Source organism: Trichechus manatus, unplaced genomic scaffold, assembly GCF_000243295.1.
Source record: "Trichechus manatus latirostris isolate Lorelei unplaced genomic scaffold, TriManLat1.0 scaffold00101, whole genome shotgun sequence".
In the NCBI taxonomy this organism is placed as follows: Eukaryota; Metazoa; Chordata; class Mammalia; order Sirenia; family Trichechidae; genus Trichechus; species Trichechus manatus.
In genome coordinates this window covers 9,953,757-9,963,127 of record NW_004444037.1, presented here as the reverse complement: position 1 = coordinate 9,963,127, position 9,371 = coordinate 9,953,757, and the positions used below count along the sequence as shown (strand labels likewise).

General features: G+C 38.5%; 1 protein-coding gene across 1 annotated transcript in view; it reads right to left on the bottom strand.

Moving 5' to 3' along the window:
• The window catches only part of TEC (tec protein tyrosine kinase), a 117,433-nt gene that overhangs the window by 102,415 nt on the left and 5,647 nt on the right, over positions 1-9,371 (bottom strand). The gene's annotated exons all lie outside the window — the stretch shown is intronic.

Sequence of the window (9,371 nt, the reverse complement as noted above, 5' to 3'; positions counted from 1 at the left end):
AGGTTGAGAAGTTAGAGGATTGACATGTTGTGGGGTTGTTAACCAATGTCATAAAACAATATGTGTACTACTGTTTAATGAGAAACTATTTGTTCGGTAAGCCTTCACCTGAAGTACATAAAAAAAAAAAAAAAAGAGGAGCTGTTGGAAATTAAAAATAAGACAGCAGAAATAAAAAATCCAATAGAAAAGTTAAAATGTAAAATTGAGGAACTCTTTCAAGAAATAAAAGTAAAAAAAAATTAAAAACAGGAAAAAGTAACAACATTAGAGCACCCACTCAGAAAGTTCAACATCTGAAAAACAGGAGTTTCAGAAGGAGAAAGCAAAGACAGCAGAATTAGAAAACAATCAAAGAAAAGTATTAGGAAAATTTCCCTAAATTAAAAGTTATCTGCAGATTGAAACAGAACCAAATCAAGACACATCTTATAAAATTTCAAAACTATGGGGACAAACAGAAGAGTCAGCAAGCTTCTAGAGAGAAAAATTATGTTTCATAGAAAGGATAAAAAATAAAAATGGCATCAGACTTCTCAAGACCAATATTAGAATCTAGAAGACCATGGATAAAAATTCTGAAGAAATGTGATTTCTAACCCAGAATTCCATACTCAGCCCAACTATCAATGAAGTGACAGAGGGGAATTAATTAAGACATTTTTCAAATACACAAGGATTTAAAAATTTACCTCCTATTCACCCTTTCTCAAAAAGCTACTTGTGGATGTGCTGTCCCAAAATAAAGCAGTATACCAAAAATATACATGGAATCCAGGAAATAAGCGTTCCAACACAAGAGTGAGGTAAGAAGGATCCCTTAGATGATGGTGAAGGGAAACCCCAAAATGACATCAAGCAGCAGGATTAGAGAGCAACTGATCCAAACTGGATCAAGTTAGAAGGCTTTGGAAAGAATTCTTCAAGAACATATTTGAAGGAAATTTGCAATAAATTAGTGAAACTTGGCCAACTTAAAAAAAATCAATTAACAATTCCAGGGAAAACTAAAAATTGTGCAGAAAAGGAAAAATAATCACCTCCTCACCCACTGCTGTGGAGTCAATTCCGACTCATAGCAACCCTACAGGACAGAGTAGAACTGCCGCACAGGGTTTCCAAGGAGCAGCTGGTGGATTCGAACTGCTGACCTTTGGGTGAGCAGCTGAATGCTTAACACTGCACCACCACGGCTCCTGGTGGTGCAGTGGTTAAGAGCTACAGCGAGCTACGGCTGCTAACCCAAAGGTCAGCAGTTCGAAATCGCCAGCCGCTCCTTGGAATACCACAGTTCAGCATAAATACTATCTACAGCATTATAATATAAACAATAATAACCTTACTACTGTTATCATATAAATACACTGGGGGGAAGCGAGAACAGGAAACCTGCTTGTGTGGGGGTGGGGTAGCACGTTGTGAAACAGAGAAAGAGAGCTATATCTTTTTCTTGTGAAAGAGAGCTATATCCTCTGTTGTAGTAGAAGGAAGTCAATAGATAATACCTAAAACTGAAAAATCAAGAAGTAGCAACGTAAGCATGTTATTTAGAGATACGAAGGTACAAAAAAATAAAAGAAATAAAAGTGGCTGCCTCTGAGAATCAGAAAATGATTGAAGGATGGTCTGAACCCATTCAGAAACAAGAGAGGCCTCTTGAAAGCACAAGAGTGGAAGGAGGGAGATCATGCAGAAGATGAGAGATTCTATACAACTCTTTCAGGACATTTTTGATTAAAGGGGACAAAGCAATGGGGAGGTAAGGAGAAATGGATAGGCAGTCACGGGGAGGGTTTGCTTTTAAAGATGAGAGGGAGAATGCTTTCCCCTAGAGAATGTTTTAACTACACGCTCCCTCAGCTTTTGTGGTCATTCCTTAGAATCTGCAGGACATTCCTTAGAATCAAGTTTAAGAAGATAAATGAAGTTAATTAAGTTCCCTCTTTGTCTTCCAATCACACCTAGATCATTCCAGACATATCTCTCTGCTTCTGAGACTCCAGAGGAAGATAAACGCCAAGGTCTGCCCCAACCCATTTGAGCACTTCTTATAACTCAAGGTTACAAATGTCTTGTTTAAGCTGCAACTTAAGCTCCTTTTCTTGATGTCTCGTTGGAGATGAACACAAGAACACCATTCTCTTTACCCTGGATGCCAATTTTTTAAAAATCTGAAACAACACATTAGTTATTATTACATTATTCTGAAGGGGAAAATGAAACTGTCACTGTGTCGCCAATGAGAAACTCAAACCACAAAGAAGTTACATTCTCTGTCCAGTGTCTTCTTCTGAGTACCAGACCAACGGTCATCAGTTTCATGGTGCAGCAATTTTATCCAACAGATCTTAGAATCTGTCTTTTTTCATCGCTTGTCCCCCTACCTGAATTTTTTTCCCCAAATAAGTGGCTCCTGGGGAAGCCCAGCCTTGTCAATAAGACCTCTCCTAATATTTTCAACCAAGGAAACAGAAGTGCTAACCAGGAAGGGTAGTAAGAAAGAGACAGGTGAAAATAGAGGTGATTATGAGTTACCAAATGATATGATGGGAAGCGGTATGGTAAATAGGAACCAGAGGCCTGGTTAACATGGTAGACTCCTTTAGGAAACAGTGATTTAAGCTTGTTGACATTCTCAACTTATTAGCCTAAGCCATATGAAATTGCAAATATCCAGCAATATTTTACCTACAAAATTAGCAATATTACATAACTCAGTCTAATACTTGGTAATGCCCTGAGATTAGGAGAGTTTAGTTAAAGCCCTATGTTGAACTTCTGTATCAAAATATGTTGCTTTATTAATCAGGGGTGGATTATCCAACAAGCAAGGTAAGCATGGTGTTTACCTTGCTTACCAGATCATCTGTAATGAACAATTTCATCTTTTTTTTCACCACAACAAAGATTCTCCTTCCAGGTATGTCTGGCATCTGTCTCTCTCCCAACCCCACAGCACCTTCCTACAGAATCAAAGCCTCTTTTCAAATTTACAGTCCCTAACAGGGACAGAGTACCCATTCAGCAAGGTAAGCACGTGCTTTCATGTGGGAAATTGTTCACTACAGATTAGTAAGTAAGCACAAGTAAGCCCATGCTTACCTTACTGGGTAATCTGCCCCGGCTTGTTTTACATCCAATCATAGGCTGACGGCAAAGTTAGTTTTTGTTTGCAATTTTAAGAAATCTAGCATAAATAAACATCAGACTGACATATATCTGAGAAATCAAATGCTTGTGCCTGTCAACAGTATCTGCAGGTTAGACAGGCAGTCCCCTGGTTACGAACTACCAATTTACAGACAACTTGTACTTGCCCTTTAATGTAAAAATTCGCCCTCACTTTGAAACACTGAACCCCTATTCGCAACAAATTCTTCATCACAATCACCCTCACTTGCTACACATGCAGTTTTTAAATCACTGAAAAGGTTTTGAGACTTTTCTTGCACTAAAGTAAGGCTCAATAAGAATTGCATGCACCTGTTCCTACTTACCTACAAATTCAACTTGACACAGTTAGGAACTAATCTAGTTCATAACTTGAGGACTGCCTGTATTTCAATTCAAAAGTACCTAAAATGGGTAGCTATTATATAAGAACAAATTTTATCACGTTCCTTTCTGCAGTATATACTTTCAGCTTAAGACCTAATTTCCTTTTGTAAAAGGGGGATTAAGGAGCAGAAACACAAGCAAAAGGAAAAAAAAAATGCTAAAATGACTTCAATCAGAAAAAAGGGTACATTCCCATTTAACATCATGAACTGGAGCTACACCAGGATTAGGCAAGATTTTAGCTGTCAGAAGAATGTAACATTGTAGTCTTATGTTTTCCTTATCTATTAAACAAAGGTACCCCGTGATAACCCGTATTTTCTTAAAAGTCTCAAAGTATTTCTCCTTTCTGCTGTTGATCTGAGTAGCCTCCAAAGTTCTGCTGACCTATTGAGGCTGAACATGGTAAGGAATCTAAGCACCGAGGTATCTAGTAAAACTCTTTTCATTCAGTACCGACAACTCCTAAAGAAAAGACCTCTTGCAACAAAAGGCAAAGGTTACAGAGGCCAGCTAATTTATCTCATCTCTCCTGATAAGGGACCCCACCCTTACCCCAGCTCCCACATACGGTGGGTGATTATGGCCTAGGACTGAGAGGCAGGTACAACTAACTGGAAATAAAGTTTGAGTGGTGCTGCACTGAGGAGAGCTGTTTCTTATTGTCTGTGTAATACAGGGATATGCACCGATTAAAAATATATTCCCTCAAGACAGGTTTGAGTCTCACATCGCAGGTACATGTTGTGGTCTTCGGCTTTGACTCGGGTGGGGGCCTCCTCTCTGGCAAAAACGAAGGGGACAAGCAGGGGTTAAAGAGAATAATTAGGAAGAAAGTTCTGGCAATCAGCTTCCAAAAATCACCCGTTGAAAATCCTATGGATCAAAATGGTCTGATCTGCAACCAATCATGGCGATGGTGCAGAACCAGGCAGCATTTCAATCTGTTGTGCATGGATAGGGTCACCATGAGTCTGGGCCCAACTCAATGGTGGCTCACAGCAACAAAGAGAACAATGGATAGAGGAAGAAGTTTTAGGAAAGAAACTCTGTGCAATACCTCCAAGAATCTGACAAATATATTTACTATACAGGAGATATATAGTTAAATGGTTATAGAGAGAAGCAAAACTGTTATAACATAAAAATATTCATTTATAAACTGAGCACTTAGTACACAATCAAATATTGTTCCACATTACTAGGTTTGCTTCTTTGCTGGTCATTCTCTCTCACTGAATGAGGGATGCAACAGCCAACAATATAGCTGCAAATGAAAGAGCAAATCTTCAAAAGATGACGGTGTTCAAGAATTCTATGAGAGTGATGTTGAAGAATTGCTCCAATCACACTCAATGCCACTGATGAATGAGAATCTTGCAGTTCATTAATTGGCAAAAGAGAGAACACAATAGAAGTTTCAAAAATAGAATGATTTTCAATTAATATATTAAGAGGCAACTTCTCTTTGTCCCTCTCCCCGCAAAATCCATTCTCCCCTTCTTCCTGGCCATACAGATACCTAGCTACAGATTACATTTCCCATCTTCCTTTGCAGTTAGGTATGACTAAGGTAAGACCAAAGGGATACGGGCAGAAGCGATATATGCTTCTTCTGAGCCATCTTCGACTTAAAGATAAGCTACTTTCTCTGGATTTAGGGCATTTCTACCTTCCCACTAGCTAGAAAGTGCACATGGCAGAGACTCAGCTTCCACTATGAATACAAGGCATCACCTAGGGAGTGGGGAAGAACAAGATGGAATCTGGTCCTTGAATGATTTCACAGAGCAGAGCTTCCCAACCAGCCTAGTATCAGCTAAACTACTCTGTGAGAGAGAAATACACTTCTATCTTATTTTAGAAACCACATAAAATAGTTCGTTATAGTGGCTTAACCTTTATTTTACCTAATAGAGACATCCTTGCAAAAACTGATAAAGCTTTCTAATGCTTTTGAAAAAATGACCCTCTTTAGAATTCTGCTGACAAATTCAAATGTAAAGTGACAGAAGTCAAATTTTTTTTATCATGTGCTTTTGTCAGAAAAATTATGCCACAAAAACAATTAATACTTGAGTGGCTTTTTGTTCTAAGAATTAAAGCAGTGTTGCAATTATAGCCTAAATAGTGTTAAATATGAGATAATATGAACATTTTCATACTATTTTCACAATAAAGTCTGAATCATACTAGTTTTTATTCTTTTACTATCTGCTATAAAGTTTTGGTACCCAATTTAAGTACATTCACTTTCAACTGGCAATTTTCTGGTACCAATTCTCCTCAGAGAAAGGAATTTCCCATATAAAACAAATACTTCTTTTTCTGTTCTTCTGATATTTCAAAGAGAAAAAATAACGAGTAAAAACAACATGTGAATAACAAGTTTCTCAAGTAGGTAAAGTCATTTTCAGCACCCTTTACTAGAAGAAGACATGAAAATAAAGAAAAGCAATTTGGAAATTTTATATTAAATAATCAAATACCAATATGTGTTCCTTGGTTATAGTATTCTAAATTACTTTTAATAAAAACATTCATCTATGTCTACATATTCTTTTTCTTGTTTTTAATGTAAGAATAAAGAATCCAAGTAATTACTACATTCAATTGTTTTAACAGATTGAGAATGTTTCTTTCACACACAAAAAATCAAAAACATAAAGAAAAAGAGAGATGGAAGAGTATCTGATAGATTTTAAAAGTCTTAAAAAACATCTCAACCAACTGAAATGTATGAAATAGTTGTGGTAATCTTAATATTAACTGGATATTAATGAATTAAGGTTTATTGGTAAGATTTGTTTGATAATATTAAGGTTTGATGATATTACAATAGTATGTTGTGTTTTCATTTTTGTTTTGGTGTGATAATGGTATTATGATTGTATTTTTAAGAGTTCTTATCTTTTAGAGATACATACTGAAATATTTACAGATAAAATGATGTCTATGATTTGCTTCATAATCTGGTTGAGTGTACATGGGAGAATAAATGCAATAAAATTGTTCATGAGTTGATAACTGCTGAAGCTGGCTGACAGGTACAAGGGGGTTCATTATATTATCCTATTTTTGTTTTAATGTTGTTATCTTTTACATATTGACATCTCTGTTTCCCTATTTTCAGCCTTTTAGCTTTGATTTATTTTTGTGACTTCCTTATCTGGGCTGATAATCTGGTTTTTCTGTCCTGTGTTCTAGCCTTGGGTTGTAATCTGATGTTACTGATTTTCTATCCAGAAGACTCCCTTTAGTATTTCTCGTAATTTTGGTTTGGTTTTTACAAATTCCCTAAATTTCTGTTTATCTGGAAATGCTAATTTCATCATCATATTTGAGAGACAGATTTGCTGGATATATAATTCTTGGCCGGCAATTATCTTCCTTCAAGGCTTTACATATGTCATCCCATTGCCTTCTTGCCTGCATGGTTTCTGCTGAGTAGTCAGTTTGGTCTTATTGACTCTCCTTTGTAGATGACTTTTTGTTTATCCCTAGCTGCTCTTAAAATTTTCTCTTTGGTTTTGGCAAGTTTGATTATAGTATGTCTTGGTGACTTTCTTTTGGGATCTACCCTGTGTGGGTTTTGATGAGCTTCTTGGATAGATATCTTCTCATCTTTCACAATATCAGGGAAGTTTTCTGCTAACAAATCTTCAACAATTCTCTCTGTATTATCTGTTATCCCCCCCCCGTTCTGGTACTCCAGTCACTCATAGGTTATTCCTCTTGATAGAGTCCCACATAATTCTTAGGGTTTCTTCATTTTTTTTAAATTCTATTAGCTGAGTTTTCCTCAAATAAGTTGGTGTCAAGTGCTTCAATCTCACTAATTCTTTCTTCCATTGCCTCAATTCTACTCCTATGACTTTCTATTGAGTTGTCTAATTCTGAAATTTTATTGTTAATCCTTTGTATTTCTGCTTGCTGTCTCTCTGTGGTTTCTTGCAGCCTGTTGAAATTTGTCATTATGCTCTTTTATAACCTTCTTAAGTTCCTCTATTGCTTTATCTGTGTGTTCCTTGGCTTGTTCTGTGTTTTGCATGATCTCTTTCCTGGTCTCTTGAAGAGCTCTGTATATTAATTTTTTAAATTCTACCTCCAGTAATCCAAAAAGTTTTCTTCCTCCAGAAAGTTTCTTGATTCTTTGTTTTGGGCACTTGCTGAAGCCATCATGGTCTTTCTCTTTATGTGATTTGATATTGACTGTTGACTCCAAGCTATCAATAAGTTATTATATTTATTAATTTTATGTTCGCTTACTGTGTCCTAGCTTCTTGTTTTGTTTTGTTTTGATATGCCCAAATAGACTGGTCATGTGAGGTAGTTTGATTACCGGTGTCTTTGAAGCTCTCACGTCCTATCACCAAGTGGTTAGAGCTGTTACTAGGTATGTGAGCCCAGGAGTCCGTTTACTTTTCTTGTCTGGATTCCGCTCAGGTGTTCAGGTAGTCAGTCACCAAGTGTGTGGTGCAGGTTCCCACCTACAGTCCTAGACGGGCAGGGGTGATTGGTGTAGGCACAGGTATCTGGCTGCAGTAGGGGGTCATGTGCTGAGCAACACAGAGGGCTGACGGCTGCCCCTGAGTGTCTGGGAGGAAAGCACATCCCTGTTCCCTAGAGTGTGTAAGTGGATGCGTTTTCCAGCTGGACTATGGGCACCCAGCGCTGTTGGCTGTAAGGACTGGGAGGCACCACTTATTCTTGGACCCCTGTCCCAGGTGGCTAGGTGGCATGGTGGAGCCACCAGTCCTCTGGCCCCTGATGTGGGTAGGTGAGGACACTGCTTAATGTGCAGGGCGGTGTCAAATGTCACGAATCTGCCACTCCCCCTTATAGCTATATAGTTGAAAATAGGCTTCAGGTATATACTCTGTTGTATTGTGCTAATGAGGGCCTACGCTGCTGAAATGGGCCCACACAAGGTCTATGCAGGGGTGAAAGGCGTTCAAAGTCCATGGACCCCTTATGCCTGTGCCTCGGCAAAGGGGCTGTGCCTTCTCTGAGTTCCCAGCTTATGGGAGCTGGCAGATTATTTTTTCCTGTTTGTTAACTTGTTCCCTCCCCAAAGCCAGGAGAATGGTAATGAGTCCTACTTCTGGCCCAGGGGGTGCAGCAATCGCTGAAGCCAGACCAGACCGGTGCGGAAAAGGGAGTTGTTGTTAGGTGCCGTCAAGTCGGTTCCAACTCACAGCAACCCTATGTACAACAGAACGAAACACTGCCTGGTCGTGCACCATGCCCACAATAGCTGTTATGCTTGAACCCATTGTTGCAGCCACTGTGTCAATGCATCTCCTTGAGGGTCTTCCTCTTTTTTGCTGACCCTGTACTTTACCAAGCATGATGTCCTTCTCCAGGGATTGATCCCTCCTGATAACATGTCCAAAGTATGTAAGACGTAGTCTCACCATCCTTGCTTCCACGGAGCATTTTGGTTGTACTTCTTCCAAGACAGATTTGTTTGTTCTTTTGGCAGTCCAGGGTATAGTCAATATTCTTCGCCAACACCACAATTCAAAGGCATCAATTCTTCTTCAGTCTTCCTTATTCACTGTCCAGCTTTCATATGCATATGATGCATTTGAAAATACCATGGCTTGGGTCAGGTGTACCTTAATCGTCCAGGTGACATCTTTGCTTTTCAACACTATAAAGAGATCTTTTGCAGCACATGTGCCCAACGCAATGCATGTTTTGATTTCTTGACTATTGCTTCCATGGGTGTTGATTGTGGATCCAAGTAAAATGAAATCCTTGACAACTTCAATCTTTTCTCTGTTTATCATGATGTTGCTTATTGGTCC